This window comes from Narcine bancroftii, chromosome 8, assembly GCF_036971445.1.
Source record: "Narcine bancroftii isolate sNarBan1 chromosome 8, sNarBan1.hap1, whole genome shotgun sequence".
Lineage (NCBI taxonomy): Eukaryota > Metazoa > Chordata > Chondrichthyes > Torpediniformes > Narcinidae > Narcine > Narcine bancroftii.
In genome coordinates, this window is record NC_091476.1 from 172,421,516 (window position 1) to 172,437,448 (window position 15,933).

General features: G+C 46.3%; 1 long non-coding RNA gene across 1 annotated transcript; it reads right to left on the minus strand.

The window, feature by feature from the left end:
• Positions 1–6,048: 6,048 nt before the first annotated feature.
• Positions 6,049–7,630, minus strand: LOC138741949 (uncharacterized). Its single transcript, XR_011343917.1, has 2 exons — positions 7,472–7,630; positions 6,049–6,280 (listed from the first exon to the last, which is right to left on the minus strand). It is a non-coding gene; the product is annotated as an uncharacterized lncRNA (long non-coding RNA).
• Positions 7,631–15,933: the final 8,303 nt, after the last annotated feature.

Genomic DNA, 15,933 nt, shown 5'->3' on the forward strand with positions numbered 1-15,933 from the left:
GGGGCAATCAAGGAATCTTGAATTATTTTAGCTCAGAGAGTGCTAGGTACCTGGAAGGGGCTGCCAGTAGTAGGGGAAGATCCAAAATGGATTCTAGTCAGATGGGTGAATTGAATTAGTTTAATTGGACATCATGTACAGCACAGACCTAGGGGCTGAAGGGCTTGTTCTTGTTCTGTACTGCTCTAGGTTCTGAAGAGAGTAAATGTGAAAAAGTGGAAGCCACAGAATACGATCTCTGGATGTGCTCCCCCTGAGTCAAAGAATGTATTTTTAGTGATTTCTTGAAGGTAATTTAACCAGCCAAAACAGGGACATTTGTGACATGCAGAAGTTACATTTTAAAACCACAAATTGGTCTTTTATCCTGTTTGTAATATTTAGGAGGTCAGATAAATTATGGTCCTTGAAATTAAACATTTTTTTCTTCCCTTCTTCACAGATGAAGAACCAGCTAGCATACTCCATTGTTGGCTGGATATCAACCCAACTGTAGTATCAGCAAGATTTTAAAACAATTTACAAAAGATAATGTCTTTGATTTAATCAGCAAACATTGGAATCAAAGATGAGAGATGCTGTGGTTGTAGTGCCATGCACAAGAGTGTTGGGGAAACTTAGCATTGGAAGGAAGCAAAGGGTAACCAATGCTTTGGACCTGAGCCCTTCATCAGGCATCTGAATAAAAGTTTGGAGGGGGGAGGAAAGAAGGGGCGGGGGGGGAAACACAGGCTAATGGGTAAAATGTCATAGGTGGATACGGGTGGGAGAGTAGAAGAAACATTACTGATGATAGGGGGAGCATGTGGCTCTCTGAATGGAGAGGGGTGGGGAGATGGGGAAAGGGGACAAAGGGATCGGGAAAGAAAGAGACTTGGGGGAGGGTTCAGCAGAAACTTGAGAAATCTGGTTGGAGGGTGCCCAGACAGAATACAAGGTGTGGTTCTTCCAATTTGAGATTTTGCCAGTGCATGCGGCCATGGATAGACATGTTGGTGGCGTGGGAATAGTGTGCAGAATTAAAATGGTTGGCCATTGGGAGGTCTCAGTTATTGCAACGGACAGCGCAAAGATGCTGAACGAAATGATCCCCCAGTCTGCGTCCAGTCTCACCGATGTAGAGGAGACCACACCGGGAGCACCGGACGCAGTAGATGACACCGATGTTGAGGAGACCACACCGGGAGCACCGGACGCAGTAGATGACACCGATGTAGAGGAGACCACACCGGGAGCACCGGACGCAGTAGACAACACCTACAGACTCACAAGTGGTGCTTCATCTGCAAGGACCCTGAATGGGTCCTGAATGGTGGAGAGGGCAGAGATGTGGGCAAACATGCAGCATATCCTGCGGTCAAAGGGGTCAAGGTAATGGTTCCATTATTGTCATGTTATGCTACATTTAGAACAGTGGTTCTCAACCTTTTTCTTTCCATTCACATCCCACTTTAAGTAATCCTGATGCCATCGGTGCTCTGTGATTATTAAGGGATTGCTAAAGGTGGTATGTTGGTGGGAAGGGAAGGCTGAGAACCACAGCGCTAGACCCAGTTGTTACTGAAATATTTTGCTTGAGAAAAATTGTCACTGGCCCATTTCCTTTCGAGTTCTGAAACCGTGCACATAACGAGTCAATGAGGTACGATTAAAACAGTGGGTTTCAAACTTTTTCGTTCCACCCACATACCACCTTAAGCAATCCCTTACTAATCACAATGGCATAGGGAATACTTCGGGCGGTATGTGAGTGAAAAGAAAAAGGTTGAGAACCACTAATTTAGAATGCAATATACATGAAATTCTTTAACTTTTGTCGACCGCAAGCCAGACAGAGATTTGCCACTTTGTCCAGCACCCCTCACAGAAACCTAGACCACCTGGTATTCCTAGGCAGTCTTGAGCTTGCTTAGCTTCCAAGATCAGACCATCTCAGGTACATTCAGCCTATTAGGTGCTGTGTAGGCACTGAGGTAGCAATTTGTGAGAAAGAGGGAACAGTCCCTGCAGAAAGCAGAGAGCGAGGGGAATATGTGGTGGGATCATATTGTAGATGGCGGAAATTGTGGATGTTGGATGCGGAGGCTAGTGGGATGATAGGTGAGGACAAGGGAAGGAAACTGCATTAACTATTTTAGTAGATTCCCTGGGAAGAATTATTATAATATAATAGTTTTTCACATTTAGTTTGATAATCATATATTGATGTCTGAAACCAGATTTAATTTGAATTAAAGGCAATTATATAATTATAGATGTTAAATGTATTAACGTGGATTGGGAATGTTCACTGCGTGAGAGAGTATGCTGCCCAGGTAGGTGAGCTGTCTCCGCAGACTCCTTCACATCAAGTGGCAGGACAAAGTCTCTGACACAGAAATTCTGGAATGAGCTGGGCTCTGCAGCATCTACACCCTCCTGCTGAAAGCCCAAGCCAGGTGGGCTGGATGTGTGGTCAGAATGCCAAAGCAGTTGCTTTACAGAGAAATGTGTAAGGGCAAGCGCTCAGTCGGGGGGCAGAAGATATGTTACAAAGACTCCCTCAAAGCATCCTTCAAAGGCCTGGGTGTTGAAATCAATACGTGGGAGACGCTTGCCCTCGACCGTCCAGCTTGGCGCAGCAAGATCACCACAGGAGCCCATGCAGCTGAAGTCAGGGGCATCACCAAGGAGCCAATAAAGCGTGCTGTGCGCAAGGCCTGAGCAACATCCACCGTCTCGACAGCATCCACCCACTTGTGTCCCACATGTGGGTGAGCCTTCAGGGCCCAGAATGGCCTCACCAGTCACTTCCGGACCCACAGCTACCAATCTCTTATTTGATTTTTAAATCATGGTCGTCTTCGACTATAAAGGACGAACAGATTGGGAAATTGATTAAAAGTTATTCAAAGGTAGACCAGTGGTGGCAAACAATAAAAAAAATTAACAGAGGCACTGATAATTAAGATGCCACAGGGCATGTTCCGTCCATTTGTTATAACAGGAGGTTAAAAAGAAATGAAGGGAGAAGCATAAATTTGGAGAGACTAGTATTGGGCCTCAGGCTTGAGAGAAGAGGTGATTATAATTGATTAAGAGAAATGAAATAGAATATGAAACAGAAAAAAATACGCAATTTGGAACATTGGTCCTTCATAAAATGAAAGAAGGGCAATATATTAACAGCAAACATGTTAAACAAATATTTTCCAACTACTTTTCACAACTCAGGCCATTAAAGACCCCTGTCCCTCTTTGCAATAAAATCTAGGTAGCAATGGGAAACCCAAGTGTCCAGGTTTATAGCAACGCGGCAAAGCATCCTTTGATCTGTCTGCTCCTGGGCATCAACTCCCTGGTTTGTCACCTCCATCTTCACTCAACATCCCATCATTGTCCCCAATCTCCTTCAGACCCAGCCTCCATCTCCTGACCTCTTCCTCTGCCACCCCCTTCTACTAATGGCTTTCCCTGCAGGAGGAAACCTATCCATCAATCAGAACGCCACAAGGATGGAATCGTGGAGGAACATTCAAAACTTGTGAGCAAAATGTTAAAGCTGAATGAAACAATATGTCCCTGTTTCCAGTCCAGAACTCTATTTCTCTTCTCACCCTCTAAACATACAGTTCAATTAATATCTGGGATCTTCGTCTTTGTAATGTGTGTCTTAGAAAGAAGGCAACTTTATCTTTGTACATTTTCTATTGGCAAACTTTGCCCTTTTCCAAAGTTCACCCTGCAAGAAGGACAACAGAGGCATGAGAACACCACCACTCTGAGGTTCCAGCTCACCTCCTCCCACCCCACCCTAACCCCCTTCCTCCCCAAGGTGCACACTTCTCTTGACTTGTAAACACTGTAGATCATCCGTCCTTCATTATCACTAGGAGTAAATCTCTGCCCAACAGCACAGTAAAGGCAAGCACTTTGATTTAAATTGAATAGTTTATTGTTCTGAGAAAATATTCAGTTAAAACTTTGTTTAGTATGTTATCCAGACAAGTCAGCCCGAACTTAATTTGACAGGTAATGCTAAGGAAAGCACAAGTGCAGTACAAGTGTAGTGTTCCAGAGAAATTTTTCAGTTAAATGAGTGCAAGGGAATCTTCATTTTGCCAATGCAATCCAGAAGAACTAATCATGGTTCAAGAAGATCATTCACTACCACCTTCTCACGTCCAATCAGGGATGAACGGAGATGCTGGTGAAGCCCAGATCCCAGAGGTAAGTTTAAAAAAAATATGGCTATTTCATAATTCAGTGAAGTTGGATTTAAGTAATGGACAGCCCCATAACCTACACATTTTATCTTAGTTGGTTACATTCCCCAACCAACTCAGAATCATTTCCCCCAGGAAGGTTTGGAGTGACTTCAACATATTGTTGTACATTGGTGGCTAGAGTGGACCAGCACCCGGCCAAGCCATGAGAACAGGAAGCAATCAAATACAAGGTGCAAGGGCGTTATCCCACTCAGAGAACATTCTGAGAGGGGAGTTGGTGGGGAAGCAGCAGACAAGGAAGGAGTGGTGGGTTGGAGGAGATGGGAAGGTGATAGCTGAGTGAACAGAGAAAAAAAAATTGCTGCCACGATAGACAGAACATAGGAGCTTCCATGTTTGAAGGTCAACCAAGACTAATTGTTTGGAGAGGTCTTGGTCAATTTGATCTTACCAGGCGGTGGCTGCTTAAACCCACCTCACTAATCAAGGCTTTGGCGACCATCCTGATAATAGGCTCAGTCACAAATGTTGTTCACAAGTTCCTCTGAAACATGCTAGAATGTTTTGCTATGTTAAGGTGAGTTCTTGCTAATCATTAAGTGAAATGGAGAGTTATTGATATGGTAAGTGTTTCACTGGGGTACAGAATGTGATTGGGATTGGTCAGTTGATAACATCATCAGAAGGATGGCAGGTAGAACTTGAGGAGGCAGATTGAAGTCTGCATTGTCACTTGGAAAAGGGAGAGACTGGGGCTGGAATATTTCACAGTAAAATGCACAAACGCAGCTCCTTCAGAGCCCACCACCAGCATAGTGATGGCACTGACCCTCTTTCTGACCTGTCCCCGTTCTACGATTCTTCATGGAAATAATGAATTTTAAAAGGAATTAAAATGAGAAGACTGAATTACTGCAAGCTTTTGCATCTATTGTGTTCTTTATCTGCAATTACTTGTTTAGCCTTGGTTTAAACCAAACACTGTCGGTCATCACGTACACTCGACTGAAGTCTGAATTCTCTTTGGCTCACTAATTTGCTACACACTGTCGAGTCTGGTCTTAGCCTTTAGTTACATCCTGAACATTCAGTCTCCTCCTTATTCCTTTGGGTGATAGCTGGAACTGGACAGCATAGGTCTCGAAGGCTGGAATTGGCTTCTACTGTGTTGTCAATAAAATTTAAATTTAAAAATTTGTTATGGTTGAACTTAATGGATAAATCAGATCAGTGGTTCACATTTGATCATATCCTACAAAATGCACCTTTATAAAATTAGCAAATGTTCCAAGGGATTTTGCAGGGTCCATTACCAAACCAAATTTCAAACTGAGCCAGCAAAGAAGAACCACAGGGACACATCCAAAAACACCATGGGGCCATTAAGGTGCAATGTAAAGCAGGAGATATAAAATAAATTCATAAAAAGAGGGAAGATGGAAACACAGGGAATGGGAATTTCAGAAATGAACCATCCAGCAGTGATGGGGTGTGGTGAAAGAGTCTTGACTACACTAACTGGAATCCAGAATGCAAGAGGATCTCACAGAACCATCTAACATAATGAAAGGGATTTAGATAAGACAGAGACAGGAAAGTTGTTTCCACTGGTAGGTGAAACTAGGACTGCGAGCACTTTGAAGGCAGTGATGGAGAGTTTCACCACTGTCTGAAATAATCCCATGATATGATTTTAAGAAAGGGCAGATAAGCAAACCTGATGCTAATCAGCTAGGAACATGAAAACAAATGATGCCATTTTTCTCAGATGGAGGCTTCTTTTGACAAATTTCCTGCTCTGTGCCTTATCTTTAAAAAATGACTGCACTTCAAATGGCCATTCCAACTGAAGTAACACTTTACTTGTGAAGCTGCAGGGGTGGTCCGCTGCATTCGGTGCTCCTGTTGTGACCTCCTCTACCTTGGAAAGACTGGAAGCAGGTTGGGAGATCGCTTTGTTGAGCACCTTCGCTCTATACGACGTAATAGGAAGAATCTCTCAGGGGCCCACCATTTCAATTCCCCGCCTCATGACTGCCTGTGGTCCTCATGCACTGCTCGACTGAGACCACCTGAAAATTGGAGAACAACATCTCTGGGCATCTTCCAATCAGATAGCATTAACACTGACTTCTCCAGTTACCTTCCTCCCATCTCCACCCCTCCTGTCTTTCTCTTTCCCTGTTTAAACTGCAGCACCTGGGTCGCCCTCCTAGGACCCGGGTGCGATTACTGGGGCCAAGGTGCTGGAAGCACCTTTTAAATTGCAGGGGGATCCCACCCCCACAATGACACATCACGTACTCACCGAAAGTACCACCGGATGTTCGGATGCTGGCTGCCCGGTGACGCATGCACAGAAGAAGCGGGTCAACCATTTTCCTGTTCAAATTGCCTGTGGACGCAAGCTTGGTAAGTTTAACTGGGTTCCCTGACTGCCTCTGAGGTAGGTCACCTGGTTGGATTCTGACAGGGAGCGCCAACCGGGCAAATTGCCCGGATAACCCCATTTTATACGGCAGTTTGAAAGGACTTTCGGTCTCCTTTCCTCCAGCTATTCATTCACTGAACTAACACTCCTTCCCACCTCCGAGCTCCTGCCCTTCTATCCAAGACCGCCTTAACAGCGGGCCTGCACACCTCTCCCGCCCCTCCATCCATTCCCCCCCCGCCCTCCATCTTTTAATTCAGGTCCCTGCTTGCTTTCACGCCTGAAGCATTGGTTATATATGTTAAACACACTGTGGAATTTTGAGTTTCTCCAGGACTTCTGTGCATTTACTGCAAATCAGCGCCTGCAGACTTTCTTGTTTCACTCACAGCAGCTGTGTCACAGGGTGCAATGTAAATTTTGAAATGATGTGTTGAACCAGACACGTGCCAGCAAGGTGAAATGAGCAGGTGAGCAGCATCAGGAAATCCAGTCCTATTTGTCTCTGGGTGGGTACGAGGATCAAGAATTACCAGCAAGCAAATAGTGTGCTTGCAGCTGCTGTATACAGAAAGCAAGAGGTCAAACAGCAACGTGGACTTTTACATGATAGAGGAATTAGGGGATATGGGGAGAAGGCAGGTAGGTGGAGTTAGGTCATAAATTAGATCAGCCATGATCGTATTGAATGGCGGAGCAGGCTCGATGGGCCATTTTTGGCCTCCTCCTGTTCCTACTTCCATGTTCCTATGTAACAGCCAAACTTCTTATACAAGACAATGAACGACATCAAGGGCAAGCAGAACAAATGTAACCACGGCACCCAGCTTACATCGAGAAAGTACAAGAAACACACTGACAGTGAGTCAGCACTCTGGAGGGAACAATGCTTTCTGGATGCAACTTCAACAGGAAACTGAATCTTTTTCTCCCTCATCCACCAAATGATCTTACTTTTATTCTAGTGAATGATCGAGATTTTTGGTGACTGTCGGGCGCTACCAGTTGCCCCAATAATACACCAACAAAGACTGAGGGAAACAATAGGCTTTATTACACGAGAGATTGCTGACCAGGGTTAAGGCTAGAGAAAATGAAAAGAGGAAGAGGGGACTCGAACTTTATAGCCTGGGTCATATGGGAAGAGTCTAGGATAGGATGTCATCAGGAGGGCGGGCCAGCCTGTACATTCAACCATATCATTATATTCACCCCCTCTTTTTAAAATAGAAAAATTGAAACCACAGATAACAACCATGAGAAGAGAAAAAAAACACCAGGGGTGGGGGTGGGGAGGGAGAGGGCTCCTTCAGACTGGAAGTTTAGTCGTACAGCCGACCTCCTCCTTCTGCCAGACCGCCAAGGGGGCCAGACTATCCAAACACTGCTCCTCCGGGGGGGCGCCGCGGGAGAATCCAGGACGGGGACTGCTGGGGACGGTGCTGCCGGGGGACTCCCGAGAGAGTGAGTGGTCCGCTGCCACACTGGGGGTCGGCTCCTGGAGGTCCGGCGGAGAGACAGGCGGCTCGGACTCCGGGACTGTGCTCCTGTGCAGTGCGATCAGATCTGAAGTCTGGTCCGTGGCCGGCAGGGCCATCTCAGGGTCTCCAGCCCTCACCAGGTCTCAGATCGGTACAGTAGTCAGGGTACCCCAACAGAGTGAAGATGCAACGCAGCGCCTTGATAACCATCGTCAAGGTCATATCCATTAGGGAATAGCAAATGGAAACCTGGAGAATTCGTCCATGGAAGTAGGCATTCCTATTTGAGATTGAGACGGGGCCATTGAAATTGACACTGAGTCGTTCAAATGGGCGTGTGGCCTTGATGAGTTGTGCCTTTTCTGGCCGGTAGATCTGTGGTTTACACTTGGCACAGATCTAGCAGTGTCTGGTCGTGGACCAGATGTCCTCAATGGAGTATGGGAGATTCCGAGTCTTAACAAAGTGGTAGAACCTCGTAACTCTTGGGTGGCACAGATTATCACGTAGGCCTGGAGATGGTCAAGATGTGTGCTGGCGCACATCCCTCGGGATAAGGCATCTAGGGGATTGTTGAGTTTGTCTGGCCAGTACAAGATATCATATTTACATGTGGATAACTCAATCGTCCACCTAAGAATCTTGTCGTTCTTGATTTTACCCTGCTGTTTTGTATTAAACATGAAGGCCACTGCCCTTTGGTCTGTCAGCAGGGTGAATCTTTTGCTGGCCAGGTAGTGTCGCCAGTGGCGCACTGCCTCAAAGATTGCCTGTGCCTCCTTCTCGACTCAGAGTTCTGTAATTCGGGACCATGCAGGGTGTGGGAGAAAAACGTTAACAGCCTGCCACCTGGAAGGGGATGGATTCGTCCACGGCACGCATCGTGGTCTTTGCGATGTTTCCTCGGATCTGATGAAACACAGCCTGGGCTTCCGCCAATAATGGGAAGGTTGTGGACAATCAGGGGGTAGGCTTTATCGGCGTAATTTGGCACCCATTGTGCGTAGTAGGAAACCAGCCCCAGGCACCTCTTCAGCGACTTCAGGGTGTTTGGGACAGGGAACTCCGTGAGGGGACGCATTCAGTCAGGGTCCAAGGCAATGACACCATGTGCCATGACGCATCCGAGGAGGACCAGGCGGTCTACATTAAACACGCACTTGTCCTTGTTGTATGTCAAGATGAGGGACTTGGCCGCACGCAAGAACTTAGTGAGGTTAGCGTCGTGGTCGCAGATGGTGACATTATTGAGATATGGGAATGTTGCTGTCAGCTTGTGCTCCTCCACCATCCAGTCCATAACCCTCTGAAAAGCAAAGACACCGTTAGTCACGCCAAAAGACACCCACAGGAAGTGGAATAGTTTTTGATCGGCCGTGAATCCCATGTAGATTCAATCTCTCGAACAGAGGGGGAGTTGATGGTAAGCCGACTTGAGGTCAATGGTCGAAAAAACTCTGTATTGCGCAACCTTATTGACCAAGTTGCCTCTCTGGGGAAGTGGGTATGCGTCCAACTGGGTGAAGCAGTTGATGGTCTGACTATAGTCGATCACTATCCGGAGCTTGCCCGCCCGCCCCTCTGACCACTTCAGGGACTGGTGCTAGGGGCTATGATCCCCTCCGCCAGGAGTCACTAAACTCTTAGATAAACTGCATATCCTCTGTGCTATAGCACCTACTCTTGGTGGCGATCAGTTTGCAGCCCAGGGTGAGGTTTGCAAATAATGACAGAGGTGCCACCCACAGCAGTTCGTCTTGTGCCCATTCACCTCAATCCGCATCATGGAGTTCGTGATCAGGTGGAGGCTGGCTTGATCCAGGGTGATTGATGGCAATACAGGGATCTCATTGTCGTCGTCGTCAGTGGGGAGGCCTGCCCATGATGGTGACCTCCATGTTGACCACACTGTCCTTGTTGGAGGAGGAGGAGGAAATGGAGTTGTGGTGGGCGGAAGTGACATCATCGTGGAGATAGGCCGCAGCGTAGAGGTTGGGAGCGGGTAAGATGGTGCCCCCTTACTGAGCATGCGGTCGGCACTGGAAGCACCTTGAGCACACATGCCGTGCTGTTCCTGGACAGAGTTCTGGACCTGCAGACCTTCTAGAAATGACCCTTCTTTCTGCAGTCCGAGCGGATGGCTCTTTTTGCGGAGCAGAGGCATCTCGAATGCCTAGCCTGCCCACAGAAGTTGCATCGTGGCGATGCTGGCATCACCGCAGCAGTGGTCAGGTCGGTACCCCCCGATGCTGAGTCCCAGGATGGCGGCCTTGTGGTGGCGGAACGTATGCAGTAGGTCCACTTCTGCCCGCGATCAACACCGCGTGGCACTGGGCCGAGCCTACGGTCCTGACCAGGTTGATTGCCTTTTTTAGCGGGAGTTGATCCTCTTCGAGGAGACGCTGTCGGATATAGTCTGATCTCAACCCCGACACACAGGCGTCCCGAATCAGGTCTTCCACGCACTGGGTCAACAAAATCATGATCTTAGGGTTCCCCAGTCAGTCTTTTCCCAGTGTGACCAAGGATCGGATGAACTCCTCAGTGGACTCACCAGGCTCTGGCTTTCTGGATGCCAGCAGGTAATAGGAGTAAACTTCGTTCACCCTTGGCTTGTACAGCGTCCGTATTCAGCCATCCCCTTGCCATAGGTCATGCTACTCTGGATGGCCAGGTAGGCCCTCTGGCCGACCCGCACCTGTAGAATTTTTAATTTCTTTTCGTCAGACTCAACCACTTCAATGGCGGCATCGAGGAAATTATTAAATCAGTTCACCCACTGTTTGAAGAGTACCGATGCACCCAGGACTTGGGGTCTACTTCTAGCTGTTCGGGGTGCAGCAACTTCTCCATTACCGGAGACCTTCAAACTCTAGTGTAATAAATTGTTGGGCGCTGCCAGTTGCCCCAATAATACACCAACAAAGACTGAGGGGAACAATAGGCTTTATTACACTAGAGATTGCTGGCCCGGGTTAAGGCTAGGGAAATGAGGAGAGGAAGAGGGGACTCGACCTTTATGGTCTGGGTCACATGGGAGAAGTCCAGGGAGGAGTCAAGGGTAGGATGTCATCAGGAGGGTGGGCCAGCCTGTACATACAACCACATCATCACAGTGACCAGGGCTTCCTTTGACACTCAGATTCAATGCACTTCTTTTTCTCCGTATTTCCAAATATCCTTATCACATAGACGGAGGGTATTTCAGTCCAATGAGTCTATGCCAGGTCACAGATTCATTGTACTCCTGGCTAATTTTCCCTGTAATCAATTATCCCCCATTAACAACGATGCCCCACCCCTCTTCTGCCCGGTTTCTGCCACTCACCGACAGGCTGAGGGCAATTTACACTGTGTAGCACAAATAAAACCTCTCACGACTTGAAGGAGAACATATGCTTTTATTAGCTTATAACTGAGGGTAGGGTCTTGCAGTGGTCTTCAGAAGGGCTCAGGGTTTAGGCAGGAAACCAGGGTAGATGGAGGTAGAGCCAGGATGCGGAGCCAGAAATCAGCACATCTCCAGGGAATCTCAGTTCATTGCACATTGACCAATCAACCAGGACACTGGAAGCACAGTTAGAAATGTGTACATCATTGAAACAGGGCCTGTGGCCCATTTGGTCCACACTGACCAAGCTGTAAAGCTGGCCTGCATTTAAATCTTTCCTGTCCATGTATCTGTTTGAAAATCCTTTCACAATTCTACCCACTTTTACCATTTCCAGCTCGTTCCATACCCATCCCATTCTCCTCCCTTAGGGAAAAAGAAACTGTTTATTAAGTTTATCCATGACCCCTATGATTTTATAAACTCCCCCCTCAGACTCCTATGTACCAGGGAGAAAAGGCTCTACCTACCCAGCCTCTCCATACAATTCAAGCCCACCAGTCGAAAATATGAATATGTTCTGCACCCTTTCCACCATGAAAGATATCTTTCCAGGAGTTTGGTGATCCGATTGCACCTAATTCTCTAAGTGTCGTCTCACCAATGTATTGTGCATTTATGATATGTAATTGCTGCTCTTGTACTCAATGCCCTGGCTGATGAAGGCAAGTGTCTCAAATGCCTTCACTCCCCTGTCTACCTGTGTGTGCACCTGCCTGCCTACTGCAGGGGCAACCCTCTGTACCTGCAAGGAGGTAACCTGGGAGGCTGGCTCCATCTACTCCTTGCCGATCACTGGCTCTATAAAAAGGCTCACGTCAGTCCTTGGGTCGAAGGGATACTGACCCTTGTGTGCAAGTCTTAAACTAATTAAAGCCTATAGTATAGCCTTTGTGGTTTGAGCTTGTTTGTTCGCACTGCAGTGCATCACACTGTCGTCACTTTTGTGGAACTATGCCACTGTATACCCAAGTCTCTCTGTGCCACCACATACTCAAGGGCCCTACCATTCACTGTGTAAGTCCTGCCCTGGCTTTCGGTGCGGACTAGAAGGGCCTAATGGCCTGTTTCCGTGCTGTAATTGTTATGTTATGTTATGTTAACCTACCAAAGTGCAACACCTCGCATTTAAATTCCATATGCCATTTAGTTCATCCCGATCCTAGTTGTAATCTCAGATAAATTTCTTCTTGGTCCACTTTCCCACCAACTTTGATGTAATCTGCAATCTTACTAACCAGGTTAACTTCGGTGTCATCCAACTGGTTATTAGAAAATAATGGTGGCTTTGCCGGAGCTGCTATAGCAATAGTGCTGCCACTGACGTGGACCTGGGAGAATGGGAAGCAGAGACACAGAGCTACTCTGCTGGGTCCTACTGCCCAATGATTTCATACAGACCTTAAACAGCTTGTTAAAGGAGCCGATGGATTTTTAAAAAAAATCTTGCCACCAAGATGGGCAGTTTATCACAAAGGGTTGGAGACCCCAGGGAAGCAGTGGGCTGGCACAGGGCACCAGAAATGGGGAAAACACTCCCCCCCCCCACCCCACTGCCATGAAGGACAAGTATAAGAGGTAACCCTACAAGGAAGGTGACCATAGCATCGGAGCAGCAGGGGCTCAGCCGTTACGGGCTGGTGACGACAAGTGGTCGAAGGACTCGTACAGTCTGCTGGCTGCTGGAGATTGGCTCCAGATAGTGGAACCAGGATTTGAAAGGGTGTTGAGAGCCAGAAGGGTCTTGGGTACTGAAGGCTTCCTGATCGAGTTGGAGGTTTGGATCTGGAGCTCAGGACGCCAATGTTTTGAAGTGGAGTCTGTAAGGTTGCAGCGGCTGCAGGAGCGCTGGGGGTAGGGGTGGGGGGGGGGGGGGGGGGAGTCCACAGACACTTAGAACCTCTGAAGGGACTCTCTCACTTCTTTCTCTTATTGGTAGGTGTGCCAGGAAATGCTCATGGCTACTCCTTGTTTGTCTTATACCAGATAAAGATTGAAGTATATCATGTACATTATATTTTTAATGTGTTATTATGCGACATTAAAAGTGACCTTTGAATCTTTGAACATTTAATAGAGCTTGGAAACAGACGCTTCAGCTCTACATGTCCATGCTGATGAACAATGGATCCCTATGGAAAGCCACTGATTGCAGGTTACAAGATCAATTCCACCTTCTGACTTCTACCATCAAGACGATTCGTTATCTAATTGAACAGCACATGCTGGATACCATGCGATATGACCTTCTGGACCAGCCTACCACAGAACTTTATCAAAAGTCTCGCTAAATTCCATGTAGATAATGTCCATTTCCTGCCTTCATCAGTCTTCTTGGTCACATCTTCAAATAACCTGATCAAATTTGTGCCACACAATTTTCCACGGTCAAAGACAGGCTGACTATCCGGAATCAGTCCTTGCCTTTCTAAATGCACATAGATCTAGTCTCGAGGAATCCTCTCCAGTAACTTCCCTACAACTGACATTAAACTCACTGGCTTGTAGTTCCCTGGCTTATCAATGCAGCCCTTCTTAAATAAAGGCATTTATTGAAATTAAATAATTTTAATTTCATTTATTTAAATTAAATACAAATTCAATAAAGCATGAGTCACCCTCCAGTCTTTTTGCACCTCCCCCACATTTAACGATAATACAAATATCTCTGCCAAAGATCTTGCATTGTCTTGAAGAATACAAAGGAATTCATGCAAGGACAGGGAAAAGATGCAACTCCATGCTATCCACAGCTGAGGTCAGGATAGAATGACATTCACTGGAGTTATGAGAGAACAGCTGCATCACTGAACAATTCATCTTCCTATTTTACAGGCATGACTCTTCTTGAAAACTGACATTATTTTTGGGAGAGAGAGAGAGAGAGAGAGAGAGAGAGAGAGAGAGAGAGAGAGAGAGATTGCTATTTTTAATATTTCTGCAATCTCCAGTGTAGTTTTTTGACTGTGAATGGGGCTACAATATTCACAATACTGTGATCGTACTTACTCCCTCTTACGTCTAAGTCCTAATGATAACAACTTGCAGTAGGTGTTGTGGCTGTCTCCCTTAACTTTGCCAGACTACCACAGTTGGTCTCCTTTTCTGGCACTCTGTATGCAGTCAAAGACTTCCAAACCAAACATGTTGGGTGCTGTATAACTGCTACCCCATTGGTCAATAGTTGCCTTTCTTCTGACACCCCTATCCACCTCTCAAAGTTGTCGCATTCAGCCACCTTTTTGATATTTCAGCATCGTGTTGACTTTTTGGGATTTGAATGATGGTCCAGCAGAAAACTGATCCTTGTAATCACCACCCCATTCTAAACTAAATTAGACTGCCAAAGCCTCTGTTGCAAATCAAAATGTCAGGCTGTGGAATTACAGACCGTCACCTCAACTCGTCCATGCTGACCAAGATGTTTTGCCAAACTAATCCCATTTACATACCTTTTGGCCCATATCCCTCGAAACCTTTCCTGTCTTTAAACATTGCAATTGTACCATGCTCTACCATTTCATTGTTACATTTTTCCACGTACCCACCCACACCTAGAAGCTCAAGGAAATGATAGAGGCACGTGGATATCACAAATGGGAAAGCATCTGTCAACCAAATCACACAGAGGAAACCCCCCCCCCCCACCAATGCTCTCAATCTAAAAGGTTGTGTCACCATTTAAACCTAACAATCAAGTCAGAGAGTACAAAATAAGTCTTGAAACAATGTCTGCCAGCAAGGTGAAGACTGAAGCACGGAGGGTGAGGAGAATTTGCCATCCAGAGGATGAGAGCCTAGTTTCTTTATTAAGGCTCTGTAGGAATTTGTATCCTGTGAGGAGTGAAGTTTTCAACTAGTGCTCATCAACTAACAGTAATTAAATCACATTCCAAGGATTAGCAATGAGTGTGCCTGAGTGATGAATTGAAAGTACGTTAATGAGAACATGCTAACAGCTGCAGTAAGAATTCTACACATAAATGCATTACAATTACAGAAACATTATTGATTTATTACCCACCACTATTAAGAGATTTTTATAACTCCATGGTTACAAAATGAATACACGAAATAGTCCATGCAGAATTAACTACATTTAGTGATAATTATACTCGTAAATATCTAAGTAATGAATCACAAAGCCACTCTAACTCCCCTTGTTGAATTGTTCTGTGACTGCACAGACATCCATTTGTTTTAAAAGGTAGCCCTCTTGTGTGGTTTGAGCCGCTCGTGTCCCGAGCACTGCAGCCTTGGACAACGAGGTCAAGTGAATGCTTCAGGGAGTCAGCCCCTTCAAAACAACTTCTGTCAAGCACTCATCCCCTGCTCGGCTCAGATCGGCCGACAGTTTCAACAAGGTAATATCTCTGCCTCGTTCACTGCCCGCAAGGAAACTTTCCATTAGATTGTAAGATC